The following is an 18540-nucleotide window of genomic DNA, read 5'->3' on the forward strand; positions in this document are numbered from 1 at the left end:
TTTGTACTTAGTTTCAACCCAAGCCTCTACTCTTTCATCTATACATATATATCCCAATCTTTCAAAATCTTCAATCACCCTAGATATGTCAATGGAGCATACTTTAATACTTTCAATCCTACATTTTAGCCTAGAGCAAGTCAATGCTATATGATCTCCCATCGTTTCAATATAAGACATCATCAAAAACACCTATGATACATTCATTGCATTCAGAAAAGCCATTTTGCTTCAAAACCTCTTGAGCCTTGCAAGCATATTAGCTTTCATTTCTATGAATATCTTCAAGCTTCTAAAAGAAAGTGAATCATTTACTAAAAATATTGTAAATCCTATGAAAAAATATTTATATTTACTAAAGGAGGTGAGGTTCTTTTCTTTTCAATACCATCATAGTCTCACTTTATAATAGTACATGCTAAAATCCCATCATATCTCAAGGTTCTTTGGATTCTGTAAAATTCTAGGGTAAAGGGTACTCATAAAGACTATCATGATTTTTCATGATTGATACATACAATGAGAAACTTGGTGCACAGATCGGATGCTATATGCGTGTGTAGTGAATGCTGGAAGATCCCCAAGAACAAAAAACTCTACAAACCTTCATAATTTCAAGTAAAAAGCAAAAGGGAATTCGCACGACATGAGACAAAAAGACCAATTGGGTGCAATCGCCCCCCATGCCTTGTGTGAGTGCTTCACAAGGCATGCATTTATAAACTTATTTATCTTCAATCCTAAAAATAGCCCACTTTATAGATAGAATGCTTTTTCTTTTACGTTTGCCTTTGCCCAAATATAAAGTAAGGTGTTTGGGTATCCAAAAGTCGGGTTGTGCCCAAATACAAATATCAAATGATGAAATATTCAATCGAGCGCCTATGCACATACAAGATAATAAATGTTTTGTCAAGCGCTTTAATAAATAAGCGCGCTTAAATAAATAATGGCACCACGCCTTTAGTGATAAGACACACGCCTATCAAAAATAGTAAGTATTCTAAGCATTTGGATTCATGCCATCGCCAGGTGCTATCCAAGCCACCGCTGCCTGCTCTACACATCAACTGAAGCATGCACAATTGTTAGAAAATAATTAAATAAAACCCAACAAAAGTGAATACTTAGTAGTCTTCAGCTACAAAATAATTAAATAGGTTGAAACTTTGTCTTGACCTTAATTTAATTCAAGTACACACTCTAAACTTGTAAGCGTCAATTAATTTAATATGTATTTTACGAAATCACCCGCTATGGAATCACCCATGTGCACATTAAATTAATTTGACACCCGAAAAGGACAGGTGTCCCCGTAAGCTTCTCGCACAAAGGAATCCACCTTGTGTATGAGCCCCAACAAATAAATATAATCATGGAATCCACCGTGGAATATGCCTCCTGGCATCAAAATTAAATAGCACTCTTCCCATCACGGGTTCCAATCTTGGCATATGCAAAATCATCATCTAACACTTTGGTTTCCATACAAATTATAGTGATATATGGCTAAACAAGAGTCATAGGATAAGTAGATGAATCCTGCACAAAGAAATCCCACTCATCCTTAACATCTTCTGTGGTGACCTTTACGATTGGACATGCATCATATCATTCACATGATGCATTATTTGCATCTCACATTCTAAACCATGATCCATATCAATCGGCCATCTATCCTTTTGATAAAGACTCCTTATCACTACATTTATCTCTGACCTATATTCAACTAGTGCAATACATGGCTTCTCATAGCTAACCATATTGATTAGAGTCTTTGCAGTAGTTCTGGCCCAATGATTTCTTGAATAGTGATAGTTTAGTATACATGGTTGCTCCTTGTCATAGAGTGGCGTTAACTAATTCTCTCACAATGTGACATTTTCTCTTGATAGTATTAATCTATGATTTTTTTTCATGAAACTCCCACTTAACAACCCCAAGACTTTCTCCCAAAGTAATTTTTAACTTGTTGTTTAATATTCTTTTTGCCAATACTTTCTTCAAATTTGGGGTTGCTTCAATGTCACACTATAATTTATATGCTTGATGTTTAAACATAGCCTTGCATTTGCTTTATTCATCTTTCCCTTTGATAAGTTTTCCAAGGATAGATCAAGTGGAGGATTTTCGTGACATATACATTGTTCAAAATCAAGCTTTTCACTTCCCTTAGTTGTCTTTTTTAAAAGTTCCTTCATTTCCATGAACCCATTTGCACTTCTTTTCAAAAACGTTATGTATTCCGACTTTTAGCAATGTATGCATATAGAGAAAAAGTACCTATAAGAACCCTCTAGCTAATTATTTTTTGAAAATAATATTTTGCATTATTCAATTCATCCCTGGTAATCTTCCCTCTTTCAATAGTCTAAATTATATAAAACCAAAGCTCGTTCTTCTTATCAACCAAACCTGCTATTGTAGCATCCCTCTTCATTTTCAAACTACAAACCATATGTAGCAAGTTTAACAACAAAAAAAGCATTCATGTAAGACATATCTTATACTACCTCACATTTCCTTTCTGAAATTGGTACCAAATGGTAACTGTACCTCACACAAATGGATATTACCACATTTGAAGAAAATAAAATCTTTGCTTAAGGCATCCTTGTAATTATCATAGTCTTTTCAAGCATGCTCTACGATGTCACACCAAATACATCTATATACAAACCTTTCAGAGTTTGGATTTAGATCCTGAAGATCTGATGTACAAACCCTTCACATTTTGAAGGTTTAGATCCTCAAGATCCCAAATAATTTTCTCCTCTAACTTTGAAAACTTCACATGTTGCAAATCCTATATCTATCTCACTAATCATTCCATCATATAATCTTTGTTTAGAGTAGGAGGCACATTTACAAATTGGCTATTTGATAGCTTGTTTTGTCTTATACAAACTATTGTGACTCTTGTTTTGCCTTGTCATCCTTTCAAAAAAAATTCAAGACTTGAGTGCAATGAAGAATCTACAACTTAAAGAAACAATTGTAATTTCTCCATTCCCATAGTTAATTTCTTAGTTTTATCTAACTATTCATATCTATGCACAAGTCCTCATAGCAATTCTATTGCTCCTAGAACCCCTATTAGGTTCAACAATCCACTCTAAGAAATTTATTTTCATAATCACTTGTATTACATCCTCCACGAAATATTTATCCTTGAACACTTTTGAAAAATCATTCCAGTTAGAGCCATCATCTAGAAAAAGAGATCTTACATGTGATCCAATCTTCAAGACTACAACCTAGGCAAAGTATCGATTCATTTGGTTCATAGGAACCCCAATAAATTCCAATTTCTTTGCACAAAGCCTCAAGCACTTAGATACATTCCATCCTTCAAATCACTTTAGTTTAAACATACTTGATTCAAGTACATGTCCAAAAACTTCTTTATCTAATGTTGCCTATTACATTATCTAATGTTGCCTATTACATATTAATAGAAGACATCATGTCTTATATAGAGAGTCCAATGTAGGAAAACATTAGTCTTTAGGGTAGAAAGAAGAGGAGAGAAAAGAAGAGTTCAAAGGTTGGATATAGGGGTTCAAAGCTTCATTGTAGCATCATTGTATTTTATAAAAGCATGCAACCAATGCGTATTCAATGTATATATCTACATATATGTTAGTTTTACTTTTTGAATAGCATAAACTTGCCTATGTTAGCCTTGAATATAGATAACCAACCATGTATGAATATGGATAGCAAAAAATGGTTTTATGGAGAAAAATCTATCTTCTATAGGTATTAGATAAGCTCAGACCTATTCAAATCATTTACTCATGTAATACCCTAAAATGGATCGATATGAAGCCTCTTGATCATGCCAATACATCAAACTTTCAATTCAAAGAAACTGTGATCTAATATTTCTTCAAAATAGTCCCTAGATTCTCCTACTTTTGGATCAGTTTAGAGTAATATATTTCAACATACAATAGTCCACAAAAGAACCCTATTCAGCCTAAAGTAGATCTCCATATTTAGCCTTGAAGCATTCCATGTATGCCATGCTTTTTTCTTGTCTTTTAGTTATGTCTTTTAGCCCCTTCAAAAAAACATTTTGTCTACCTCATAACAATTCAAATAGTCCCAATTTTTATACTAAGTTGCACCTAGTATACCCTTTTCTTTCGATGACTCAGTCAGCCCCCAAAAACTACATACAAAGCATACCTTCTTATGTTTCTAATTTTTTCCCTTCCCTCATACTCGTGTATATAAGTTCACGCTTAGCCTTTCAAGAATCCTTTTTTTCCACATTTATGAGGAAATGTACATATTTCAAGCACTCCTAAGTCCTGCAAGATTATATGAATATGTTGTACATAGAGTTGTCATACTCTCTTCCACAAACCACACAACAACATCACATCACTAAGCTTAACAAATTTTAGTTGCACCTGCACCGATTTCTAAATCAATATTTATATCCATGAATCCAAGATAAGGCAACCATCCAACCAACTCTCAAGAAAATTAGATCCTTTCCTAAGGAAATCTAACTAAGAAGTTCATGTATTTCTCCAATTTGCATATGAACATTGATTATGTTTTTCGAACCTTCTCATCATAAAAAAGTCCATGAAAATATGTAATGATATGAAGATTGTGATCTTCGAGGATGGAAGTCAAAACATAAAGCGAGGTATTTGGGTTTTGCGCAATTTTTCCCGTTGCTTTTACGGAACCCCCTTCTTTGAACAGGTTGTCTCAGCAGCAACTCCTACGTTAGGTTGCAAATATCTTTGAATATTTATGTATATCTTCAACCTAAAAGATTCACATGATTCTAGGTCCGAAATTGGCCACTCTGTGCTATCTAGACCTTGGAGTAAAAAAAGCATGAGAGATCCATATCCTATCATACTTGATGGTGCATTGTAAAATTTATCATAAAAGAAAACACCTTCCTTGACCAATGACCTATTTGAGATTGCATTGTACAAATGGTCAACAATAGAGCCATGAAATGCATCAAAGATTTCAACTATGCCTTCAATAGGTTGCCAATCTTCGAGGTTTGATGGATATATATCAACAAACATAAACTTCAACAAATTACTGAAACATAAAACTGAGTTTGAGGCCTATTGAAATATTCCAATAAACTTACAATTCGACCAATGATGTGGCATGTCAATGGACCAATTCTATAAGCGTAATAATTCTAAGTGCAAATTATGCATGTTGCATACACATCTGGCTTAAATTTTTTTCTTAGTCCTTTGATCTTGAAATCCTTAACTCGCCATTTGTAAGTGTCAATGAATTCATTTCCACCTTTTCTCCTCTTATTTGTCTATAACATAATCCAAGAACCAATAGAGACGGCAATAAAAATCCAACTATTATTTTCAAGGTCAAAGTTGTTGTATATTGTGATTACTCTAATAGAAGACAAAGCATGCCAAGGATGTGAAGCTTCCATTGAAATGAAAGATGAAGTAGAAGAGCACATCGAGTTAAAAGAGAGAATAGCAAATTGTGTGCAGAATTGAAGGGAGGACATGTAATTTTTTGAACTTTTTTGAAAGTTTTAGGAAAACAGAGGAATAATAAAATGGAGAAAATATGTTTGGATGTGTTATTTAAGAATTTTGAGAAAATGATTGGGATATTGCAAAGGTTATACATGACTAACAAGAACACCTTCAATTATACCAATATCTCTTATATTTTGTGTCTCCAAAAAATTTTGTGCCAAAAATACCTCAAAATATTTTATTTTAAAAATATTTAAATATGAGATAAAAGACTTCAAATTTTAAAAAATCCCATTTTACCATAATGGTAGCTCCTGCCCTATTGGTGGAGGGGCTTTCTGTACTTGAAACTAAGGCCCAAACTTGAGTCCAAATCTCTCCTAATGGTAGCTACCCTTTCTTTTTGTAGTAAGGCATGTTGGCTCTTCTCTAAGCCACTGGAGTCAAACCACCACTGGAGTCAAACCATGCAACTACTCATCCACAAATTAAAGAGTATGAGATATATTTTTTAATTAACTACCACCTCATCTCCCATTCACTAACCTATTACTTATCATTTCTTTTTCGTAATGCATCCCTTTATTCAATACCTATTAACATACCCTTTCTCATGGAAATCCAAATAGCCTCTTAGCACTTCTCCCATTATGATGATTTGCCTCCACACCAAACACATATTGCATGAAGTAGGTCTAACTGATGTACCTCTACAAGAGATTAGAAAGTTTGATGAAGATATTTATGTGCATGTCTAGATATGATATAATTACTTTCTTTAAGGGAGAGTGCTATTCTTATTTAGATTGATATCCTATAGCAAGAAAATACATGACAATATGAAGAGCCTCTAACTTTTGAATGGAGATGGAAACACACCTAGAATGTAAATTTGATCAACAAGCTCAGACCAAATGAATTTTACACTCCCTCTAGTACTCAAGGTTGTGAGGAGGGCTCATCAATTGGAGATTTTATAAGAGAGATCTCAATGGGTGTACTTCACAACAATGCTTCATTGCAAGACTCTTGCGTTTGCGACTCATATCTCCTCACCTAGACATTGTTCTAGTACCATGAAAAGATAGAGGGAGAGAGTGTGTGTGTGCTTGAGCTCTTGCAGGAAACATAAGATATAGAGAATGCACACAATATATGAAGTTTAAAACATAATCTTTCTTCTTCTTCTTTTCTACTATATTGATAATCTACCAAGAATAAAGAGAAATCATAATATACATAATATACAAGTGGTCCATAGTGTGAATATTCTAATTAGAAAGATAACTAGATAGATATCATATAACGTAGGTAGGTGGACTACCAATCGTAAAGTATCACTAAAAGTATGTGCTAATGTAGGTACTAACCATGTCTATGATATATAATGTAGAAATGGTCCTCCATGTATGTGAGTGTCATCTCGTGTTCAACTTGACATCTCAACATATCTTCCCTTCTTAATAACTATTAATATTAATATATTCTTTTAATTAACTAATAGATCTTGATAAACCTATACTAACCCCCTAACCTAGGGCACTAACTTGACTCTAACTTGGCCAGTGATCTAATTGATAATTCATTTATCTTTCTTATTTTTTGCTTCTATATGAATTTCAATGCATTTGTATGTCTAGGGGTGCTCATATGAAAATTGGTCTATTTGGACCTCTAGCAGAGTTTCCTTGTGATAGGCCTGCTAGGTTACAATTACTAGGATTTTTCAATTGGGGTCTATTTTTACATATATATGATATAGGTCTCTCTATCACACGCTACCATGTGTGTCCCATTTATGGTCCATCACTAGTTTCTTCATGGTCGGCTAGTCTGAAGAATGTCAGTTACAAGGATCATTATAGATTTCCCCCTCTTGATCATCCTAAGTATGAGAGAACTTTGAGTGGGGAGTCCACCACAATTCTGGTATATTTGAGACCAAGGATTTATGGAGTTGCATGGAACATCCACCTCCACATGGCATGAGTTAGTAAGACCTAAAACCATTCATTATATATGAATAAAGTTCTTGAATGAGCATGACATATTTTTAGATCACTATATATGAACAAAATTTAATGTATGGCCTTTTGAATGCGCATTATATATTTTAAAATGGCAACTATATAATTTTTTGACTATCTTGTTGAATCCATGTAATGATAAACCACCTTCTAGATCCTATACATATATTCAAGAAATGGGATTCAGCACATGAGGGCACTTGATTGAGGTTCAAGATTGTAAGCATGATAGATAGGACCTATGTAGTATTGGTAGGCGAAGGGGAGATTGGTCATGAGAGGCGATAATGGAAATTTCAACTATGTATACCATGGATATTAACAAAGAATGAGGAAATGCTTGTAAAACAAGCCATAATAAATTTTTGTACCCCCATGGGTAGCATGCAAAGTTTAAGGAGGGCCTTCACAAAGACCAAAAGAAGAGGTATGGAGCATTTATTTGGCTTGAGTCATATAATAAGAGTTGGCAGCTCCTTGACTCATGTCTTTAATAAAATATCCTTGCTTGCTTGTGAGTGGATCCCTCTCCTCTCATCAGTATGTTCTCTACTTCTTAACAAAAGTCAAGTGCCTCCTCTTGCTTTTATACTCTCTTACATGAATACTAAAGTTTTGTATCCAAAGGGAGGTGATATAGTGCCCCTTACATGGTTTTTTGTTTTTATTTTTGTTTTAGAGGGTCTAAAGGTGTGTGTTGGGGGGGGAATATAGCTAAGAAAGAATCTATTTCCATTTTATATTAAGAATTGCATGGTGGGGAGGACTTGCTTGAGCTATTGCGCCAAACACACACCATAGACACAAGAGAAAGCTCACTCAAGAACACAAGAAGAGAGATGGAGGCCAAAACATTTTCTTGTTGGTTTCTTCTTCTTCTTCACATAACACAATGTACACAAAGTATAGATAAAAGAAAACATAAAGAAAAGTGACCTACTAAATCAAATAATGTATAATTGACTTTATTGATTGATTGGCACTATAACTATACTAGTTGTACATAGGTGCAACAAACTAAATATAATAAGTGATAAGTTAGTGGCCATTTGAGGATCATAATGACCATTGATGTGCTAAGTGTAGACGTGTAGACCCATCTAGCCAAGCGATCCATCATCAATATTTACACATGTTGAGCTTGTCATCTCAACACTCCCCCTCAAGGTCAATTGTATCTTTACGACTCTAAGTAAGCTTCAAAACTTTCAAAGCATCTTTGCATCAAATTCCTTTGTGAAAATGTCACCTATGTGATCTTATATACTAACATATACTAAGTCAATCTCTCTTGCAAGCATCTTCTCTCTCACAAAGTGATAGTGCACCTCAATATGTTTTGTCATAGCATGGAACACTAGGTTCGTGACTAGCTATATGTTGCTCTTGTTGTCACACTGAATGACAATTTGACCATTTCTCTACACATCCAAATCACCCAATAACTTTTATAGCCATACCATCTTACATGCTACTATAGTAACACCTCTATACTTAGCCTCTGTATCAATAGAGTAGCTGTAGGTTAATTTTTGCTACTCCATATAACTACTACACTACTACCAAGGGAAAACATAAATCTACTGGTAGATCTTCTGTCTAACATACTACTAACCCAATCTACATCTATGTATCCAAACACCTGTACATCCTTACATGTCTCATTAAAAATTCCATAATGTAAAGAGAACTTCACATATCTCAATATGCATATAATTGCATCCAATGAGGCTTTCTAGACATCTACATAAACTGACACACACGGCCAACAATGTAAAGTGAACTTCACATAATGTAAAGTGAACTTCACATACCTCACATAATGTAAAGTGAACTTCACATACCTCAATATGCATATAATTGCATCCAATGAGGCTTTCTAGACATCTACATAAATTGACACACATGGCCAACAACATAGCTCACGTCTAGCCTTGTGATAGTCATGTAAATCAAACTCCCTACTTTCTTCATAAAAATAGTAGGATATTCTATCTTATCTCCAACATTAGCACTCAACTTCACATTTTGCTCCAATGGTACTAAAAGAGATTTATATGATGCCATACCATACTTAAATAAGATATCCAAGCCATACTATCTTTGGGATAGCCATATACCATTATCACATATGATCACCTCAATATTAAGAAAATACCTCAACTTACCCAAATTCTTCATCTAAAACTTATTCTTCAAAAAGTCGTTAACTTCAACAATCCCACTACCATTGTCGCGTATAATAATCAAGTCATCCACATAGATGACTATGATAACCAAGCTTGCATCTCTCTTTCTCACATAAAGTGAGTGGTCAGCATCAGAAACATAAAGCCAATGTTGACAAGATACTCTCCAATCTTATCAGACCATGCTCTAGGTGTGGTTGCTTTAGCCAATAGAGGGCTTTGTTTAACATCCACACATATGTGGGATACTCTAAATCCTCATAACTTGTTGGCTTCTTCATACATATCTCTTCTTGAAATTCACCATACAAGAAGGCATTCTTGGCATCCATTTGTTGCAAATTCCAACCTTTGGCTACTACCAAAGCAATCACACATCTAACAGTTTCCATATTAGTAACTAGACCGAATGTCTCTTTATAATATATGCCATATGTTTGAGCATAGCCTTTTGCAACCAGCCTAGCCTTATACATGCTAACCAAACCATTTGCAAAATGCTTGATTTTGCAAACCACTTAAATTCAATATCTTTCTTTCCCTTAAGCAAGGGTATCAAATCCCAAGTCTTATTGACTTCTAATACTACAACCATCTTCTCATCCATTGCTGCATATCAATGAGCATGACCAAAAACATCTTAAAACAAGTGGACTCAACATCCTCAACTACATTTACCATACAAGCATAATGATGAGCTACATAACCTTTAAAACCAAATCTTTTAATAGGGCATTTGACCCTGCTAGACCTATGTAGTAGTGGATCAGTTAATGAATCCTTTACATTATCATGTACTCTCTATACACCTAGTGTTTGATTAAAGGAATACCAAGCTCATCATCCAAACTCTTTGAACTACTAGAATCTCCATTAAATCCCAAATGACTAGTAGATGCATCATTACCATCTAACACTTTCTTTTTTTCTTTATTTTTATATGCAACACTTGTAGATTCACCTAACAATGTGGGGCTACTTAGTCTCCCAAACCAAGGGCTAATTGTAGATGTAGTACTAGATGATATTTGTGGTCCACTAAGGCTTCGTGATTCTTACTTTTCTTTCTGTACATAACCATCACAACCATAATTACCATCTAATACATCACCACTAGATGCATATCAAATGCTTATCTTATCAAAAATAGCATCCTTCCTCACTACTCTAAACTCACATGTAAGACAAGGTTATCGCAACAATACCCTTTCTGTTTTAAAGAGTATCCAATAAAAATGCATTTTTCAACCTTTGGATCAAGCTTCTTTTGCAACTCATCTGGCATATGAACATATGTGATATAGCTAAACATTGTCAAGTGTGACACATTGGGATTCTTGCTTGTAAAGTATTCTTTGGGGATCATCTCATAAACTACAACTGTGGAAGTTCTATTCATTAAAGATATCCAATAAAAATGCATTTTTTAGCCTATGGATCAAGCTTCTTTTGCAACTCATCTGGCATATAAACATATGTGATATAGCTAAACATTGTCAAGTGTGACACATTGGGATTCTTGTGTGTAAAGCATTCTTTGGGGGTCACCTCATAAACTACAACTGTGAAAGTTCTATTCATTACCTTCAGACCAAAAATATTTTGGCATATTCTTTTTAGCCATCAATGCTTGTGCAACTTCTACAATGTGCTTATTTTTTCTTTTTGTGACCCCATTTTTCTATGGAATATACCCACAAGTATATTGTCTCTTTATCCCATAAGACCTTAGAAATCCATAAACTCATTAGAGATGTACTCTTTCCCTCCATATGATCTCAAGCACTTAGATTTTAGGCATATTTCTATTTCAATAGTTAGCACTCTTGAAAGTTTTGAAGCGCTTAAATACATCACTATTTTTCTTCATGAAATATACCCATAACTTTCTTGAACAATCATCAATAAATGTGACAAAATATTTGCTACCACTAAAAGTTATGTTCTATGTAGGCCCCCAAACACTTGTATGCACAATATCAAGTATATTTTTTCTCGCAACTGTGTCATGCAAAAAAGGTTGTCTTGCATGCTTAACAAATTGATATGCTTCACATACTTTGTGAAATTTTGCAACTCTAAAAGCAAGCAACCTTGTAATGAATCCTTTGGATAGGAATAGCATTAGAATCTTTTTATATTTGCATGTCCAATATATTTATACTATATTTCAATATTTACGATTGCTCGTTTTCCTTTAGCATACATAGTAGCATTCATTGCAAGAATTTCAATATCTAAAGTGAACATGCGGCCAACTCTACTTCCTTTTACGACCAACCTACACTTATCATTAAAGTATTCTACAAAACAACCTTTTGTATTAAATTGAACATGCAACCCTTGCTCTACCATTTGGCAAACAGATACTAAATTCTTTGTGATTGATGGCATATATAATACATCTAATAGACTAGGACAAGCAAACCTTTCCAATGTGTGAAATTGGGTGGCATGAATCATCACCCATCTACACATAACTTGGATTTTGTAAGTTCTGCATCTCTCTAAATCCTTCGACATGATTGGTCATATGATTAGATGCACCTGAATCGATGTACCATACATCATCATGTGTCTCCTCTCTTGTAATAATATTCATCATATCCATTGCAGATATCCTTCTTCTTAGTATAACAATGAGCTACATTATGATCTATTTTGCCACAATAGTGACAAACAATGCCAAAATTATCAAAACCTTTGTTTTACCATCTACCTCTTCCTCTAGAGCTCCCCTTTTCTCTAAAGTCTCCATAGCCTTCTAAAACACACATTTCATCGAATTGCTAATTTAACATGTTTTGTTGGTTATTACCAACATGTTCTATACCATGGCCTCTCAAAGAGAATCTAGCATGTCCCTTCTTGAACTTAAGTAAAATGCGGATCTATTCATTGTTTTTTTCAAATGAGTCACCTTGCATAATATTGATCTTTTCACTAATCATGAGAAGACAAACTCATCAAAATCTAAAAATGGCTTTTATACATATACAAAAGTAATAAATGATTTTAATGCATTCTCGTTATTAAGGCCCCCTAAAGTAGACGAAAAGAAATTATCATCATCAAGCATTGCATCAATCACTACCAAAGAATCTACAATGCTCCTTACCTTCAAAACATACTCATTGACATACATTTTTCCTTTCTTCAAAGTACTCAACTCTTGCTTGAGTTGAATATTTTGTGCATTTTGTATTTACTGAAAATTTATACTCAAAATTTATCCAAGCTACATGTGAAGTTTGTGCATTCATGATATATCATAGCATAGTATTATCAATGATTATAGATGGCCAATACATCACCCTTTTTTCCTTCGCATTCAATTCTTCCCATGTCTTTAATTCATCCACAACCACAAGGTTACTCAACTCTAGCTCCTTTTCTTCACTTGAAATAAAGTTATAAATGCATTTTCAATAAGAAAGTTCGTCACACGGAACTTTCATAATGGATAGTTTTCTTGTCTAGATTCTCAATGATGGGGTTTCCATTGTTCTCTACCATAATCATAAAAATGACACAAAACAACAAGCAAGTCTTTTGTAACCTTTCGCAACCAGTGCATAGCACTACACCAATTAGAATTTTTCAATGATTGCTAAATAGTGCATATACTCTACAACCTATTTGCAAATGAAACTTACACTTACTTCTAAGCAAAAACCTCAAAAATTACATATTTGAAATTTGTAACTTGTGCACCCACTTTCGATCAACATAGCCAAAATTATAGTTTGCCTTGAAACTATTATCCGCAGCCTTGTGTGTCTAAAACGTGGCCCAAAATGGCCTCAGATGGCCAAAAAACCTCACAACACTCTAAGATTTTCACTTTGCCCTGCTTTCGATACCTCCACAAGCACTATCTAAGAAAAATGGAAGAGCTTCTTACCCGTTGCTTGCATGCTTGAATCTTGCCTCTTGTCCTTTACTTCAGCCTTCAAAACTAGCCTCTCTTGGTGGCGTCACTCTAATAACGTCAAGAATCACGTGGTGGGAGGACTTGCTTGAGCTTTTGTGCCAAATACACACCGCACACACAAGAGAAAGCTCACTCAACAACACAAGACGAGAGATGGAGGCCAAAATGTTTTCTTGTTAGTTTCTTCTTCTTCATCTTCACATAACACTATGTAAAAGTATAGATAAGATACAACATAAAGGAAAGTGGGCTACGAAGTCAAATAGTGCATAACTGACTATACTAGTTGACTGGCACTATAGCTATGCTAGCTGTATATAGGTGTGACAAACTAAATATAATATGTGATAAGGTAGTAGCCATGTGAAAATTATAATGACCAACAATGTACTAAGTGTAGATGTGCATACCTATCTAGCCAAGTGATCCATCATCAATGTCTACATGTGTTGAACTTACTATCTCAATATTTTATTCAAGAGAATAAGATTCTTTTAGTCAAGAAAGGGGTCTCTTTTAATTCTAGCATTGAAGGAAGTAGCAATGATCATTGTCCAAAGATTTATCCTTCTATCTTCCCTATATAGTTGAAATTATGGGTGCATCTATAACTGAGCTTACAATTCTTCTATGGCAATCAACTATGCCATACAATGCATATCCAGTGATACAAACGTATATGTTTTTAGTTCTATACATTGCTCTACCAGAAAAACCCATTCCAAAGCACCACACTATATAGAATAAAGCAAAGAAACCTACAACAAAATGAGTTTTGTAGTCAACAATACATTGGAACATGACAAATGTAGATAGAATAGCAAGGAGCATCACAAATAATAATCAATAGGATGAACATTATTTGAAGCTAAGTCTGCACATATTCAAGATTTAATTCACAATGTGTTTTAATATTAAGAATGGTAATCTTTTTCTTTCTCTAATATTTCAAATGTCAAATGTTAAGCATTGTGTGTTAAGCATGGTAATATTTTTCTTTCTTTGATATTTCAAATGCCACATTTGTATAGGCAAAAGATAATGAAGAGGGAAAAAATGAAGTAAGAACAAGTGAGTCGAATGGTTCTAACAAGGGAAGTAGAATTAAGAGTAGTACACTTGAGAAGAGGTTGGCAATGCATGAGACACATCATATTAGGTTATAGACGTAATTTAAGCCAAATTTGTCTAAATTTTTTTTGTGTACACCAATGATTATTTGTAACATTGTAGGAGCAGTTTGGTAGTATAACAAACCTCCATTTGCAGTTATGGCTGTCACCTTGCTTTGGCACTCTACACAATTGACTATGTGTATATTCTCTATCATTTCATTATCTTGGATGATGGCCTCAAAGTATTTGATAAGTTTCTTAATGAATCTATTTTGATAAAGGAAGATAATGTTAGTACCTCTCTCTCTTTCTCCCCCCTCCCTCTCATGGTCTTAAGGAACTTATTTCTTCACATTATCATGATATCCATATGATGAGTTGGCCAGATAATCTCTCTTTATTGTGATGTCGAATATAATTAAGCTCCAACAAGGTCTACAAGGTGAGTATAAATTACAAAAAATTAGATTTGAGATAATTTTTAAGAAATATACCACTTGATGTTTTTGTAGCATAGATTTTTTAAACATGCAGGAAGTCTAGGATTTTTTTATGCTTAAGATCTGTTTAGGCTTTACCCACTTGATATTTTGGTTAAGATTGGTCTGGTTTTGATAGGTTGATGCTAGAATTTGATTGGATTTGCTGGATGTCATGGATCACATAATATTTCTTGCCAATTTATTTGCATATTCAGGGGATATCAAGTCCATAAGCACCTCATGTTGTAGATTTGTTGATCCACTACACTTGAGGGTCAACTTCCAATTTTTTGAATTTACTTCCATGCCACGGGATGGAGTGATGCACAAACCACCATATTTAAGCACTATAGGACATGAGGCCCACTATAAGTATATGTACTAAAATCTTTCGATTGTATGGGCATGATGATAGAGATCACATGATTATGGGTGGTGTTTTTTGTTCTACATCAATTGACTATTCTTCTCTTGAGAAACTGTACTTTTTGGGTGAGTGTAATGGAGTATTGTCTTCTATCTTGATTGAGAGGTGCAAACAAGTATAAAAGACCTAATCTAATAAAAAATTTGTGCTTATATTATTGCATGATACACATGCACTCTAGTTAGGCATGATTCTTTTCAATGCATCTATCTTTTCCATGTGTAATATTGTGTTGTCTATCAATAAAGCATTGTCTTGCTAGGCCCACCACATGAACATGTAAAAGTATTTTCAATTATTATTTTTTAGATCCAAGGAGGCTAGCTATATGCTAAATTTGGGCTCATTGAGGATGCATGGAGCTATATTGGCTTGAATCACATTGTTTCTCTACTTTATTGAAAGCTACACTGTAAGCATCACACATTCATGACTTTGGCATGGCTTAGCATTAACTTTCTTATAACCAAGGTTAGATGGCCATTAGCTTTATGGCTATGATTTGGATCTACATAGAAGCTACTTTTGTAAACACCTTGAATAAGGTAGTATGCACAACACTTATAAAGTTTATTTATTTTCAAGACTTGATATTTCACAAAATGGAGAAAGCAAACACTTAAAGTTGAATATGGCAATTAATCAAAACATCATGGCCACAAAAATGTAAAAGTAATAGAGATAAGATTGGGGGTAAAAAATGGACAACACCTTCCTCTCCATTGGGTACTTGTGGAGGAATGTATTTGTGCTCAACCCAAGTTCCTTAGGGAAGAGCTTAGTTATAATTTGAGAGTGAGAATAAATAGTTCTTGCACTCACAAGATATGTAAAAATATACAAACACACATGCATCACTTACAATGTAATAAAATAAAGATATTTCTTTACAAGATGTGAGTAGAAAGAGAAAAAATCAATATTTATTTATCATTGATCACTAATATATCAATATGTATTGGTTCTTATTATTAAAATGGAATAAGAGTTCAATTAGAAATCCATATAATAAATTTATAGATTTTTTTTCCTATAATCAATTTGTAGATTTACTGTCCTATAAAAGAGCATTGAAAGAAGAGAAAATATGGGAGTATTCAATGATGGAGAAGCGGAGGATGATGATGCAGATGAATGGGGCCAAGTTTAGGCTATCTTTAGCTTTGCTATGCAAGAGTTTACAACCAATAAAATTAGTGTTAATGCTTATGGTTGGCCAATGAGTTCATGCAATGATCTTCACTATGTAGGAGTATTGTTATTGTAATAAAGTAATTTTGTATGAACATCTTTTAGCACATTTGTAAACTTCTTCATTTCTTGGAGCTTGAGGGCTTTTGCCTTCCCCACCAACATTGAGGGAGAATACTCAATGCCCACCATAGCAAGAGGTGAATTTCTTGCATCAACCTCCCATCCATGATTCTCATTGTACCTTTAATATTATATAGCTATGGATTCATTGTGCTATAGATTTAATACATTTTTATCCATGGCATGGCTATGGCCATTTGATTCAATAGTTGTTTCTTGAATTTCTTGTTATTTTAATTCAATCTTAGCTAAGTTCATTTCAATGGTATTAGGTTCCTGAATTTAACTCTTGGCAAGGTCATTTCAAGCCTAGATTTGGTTTCCAACACCACCAAGGGTAACTAGAGTTCAAGATTTGGTTAGAGGACTTAGTACAGTTTAAACTCTGACTAGTTGGGCTTTCCTACACTTAATATTCACTATTTCTCAATCTCTTGAAGAAGATCTAAAGAAGAAATGGAGAGATCTTGGATATTTTAGTAGCTCATGGACAAGAGGTCCATTTTGAAGGTTCCAGGACTAACCAACGCTAATAGAGTCTCCAAAAAGCTTCAATTGGATTACTCTTTACTAATCAAGGATTTATCTCCTCTCTCAGCTTATCCCAAGCTTCCATAGTTGAAATCTTATTGAGATCTTTCTCCCCTATCAAGATCTTCTTCCACTTAGTGCACCACTTCATTCTTCACTTCATTTGGAGCACTTGGAATAGCTTATTGACTAGAGATGGAGCAACTTAACCATGAGAAAAGAGATGTAAACTTAGCATGATTTGTGCCGCATTTTTTGAGCTATATTTTGGTCTTCTTCTCTAGCTAAAATCTCATCTTTAATGGTTGATGATTGACATGTGGCACTTCTTGAAGCTTCTACAACAAGCTGATAACATTCTTTAGGGATTGCAACATGATTCAAGGTGAGCCATGGATTCTTTCTCCTCCTCTTGTTTTGTATTTAGGACATCAACAAATGTTTAATAAATTTCTTCAAGATTTCATGGGCTTTCACTTCTTTAAGCTCTTAGAAAAATTCTCTTGCTTTATCATTCAAGATTGAGGTATTTCCTTCTCTTTAATTCTTCAAGATTTCATAGGGCTTTCACTTCTTCAAGCTCCTAGAAGCATTCCCTTGCTTTATCCTTTAGAGATTGAACTATTTCCTGCATTTGGAGAAGATTCAAGGGATTTGTGTGGTTTCTAATTCAAAAAAAAATAGGGCAAACCAAAAAGTGTTCAAAATTTTGATCAATTTGTGGCTAATTCATGGGGATTATGATGAGTTTTACCTATGAGCATCAAGTACTTGAAGGTATTTACATCAAGATTGATCCAATATTGGAACAATAAACATTGATTCATAGCATTTCTTTTTACTTGAATACTTGGAACAGCTATGGAATACTCAAATCACGTGGATTCTTGATCTAAACAAGGATTGAGGTATCTTTTGAAGCTTTGGACTAATCTTTATCAAGAATTAAAACATCTCTTGAAGCTTTGAATTAATCTTCAGCTCCACTTGAAGGCATTGGATCATATTCATAGATAT

At 34.1% G+C, this 18540-nt stretch overlaps 1 protein-coding gene across 8 annotated transcripts in view; it reads left to right on the plus strand.

The window, feature by feature from the left end:
- LOC148031693 (phospholipase A1-Igamma1, chloroplastic-like) overlaps positions 1-18540 on the plus strand; it is a 41124-nt gene that overhangs the window by 15007 nt on the left and 7577 nt on the right. Inside the window, exon 2 of one of the 8 annotated variants that reach the window (XR_015691934.1) lies at positions 18383-18431. The exons of 3 other annotated variants lie outside the window; for them this stretch is intronic. The gene's annotated coding sequence lies outside the window, so the exon portion shown is untranslated. Of the gene's footprint in view, positions 1-15387; positions 15953-15987; positions 16669-16725; positions 17796-17858; positions 17909-18382; positions 18432-18540 lie in introns of those variants that run through there. 4 more of the 8 variants (XM_087685263.1, XM_087685266.1, XM_087685268.1 and 1 more) reach the window with 4 other exon arrangements.

This window comes from Lygodium microphyllum, chromosome 9 (assembly GCF_053477565.2).
Source record: "Lygodium microphyllum isolate KBCC chromosome 9, Lygodium_microphyllum_v1.1.10, whole genome shotgun sequence".
Classification (NCBI taxonomy): domain Eukaryota; kingdom Viridiplantae; phylum Streptophyta; class Polypodiopsida; order Schizaeales; family Lygodiaceae; genus Lygodium; species Lygodium microphyllum.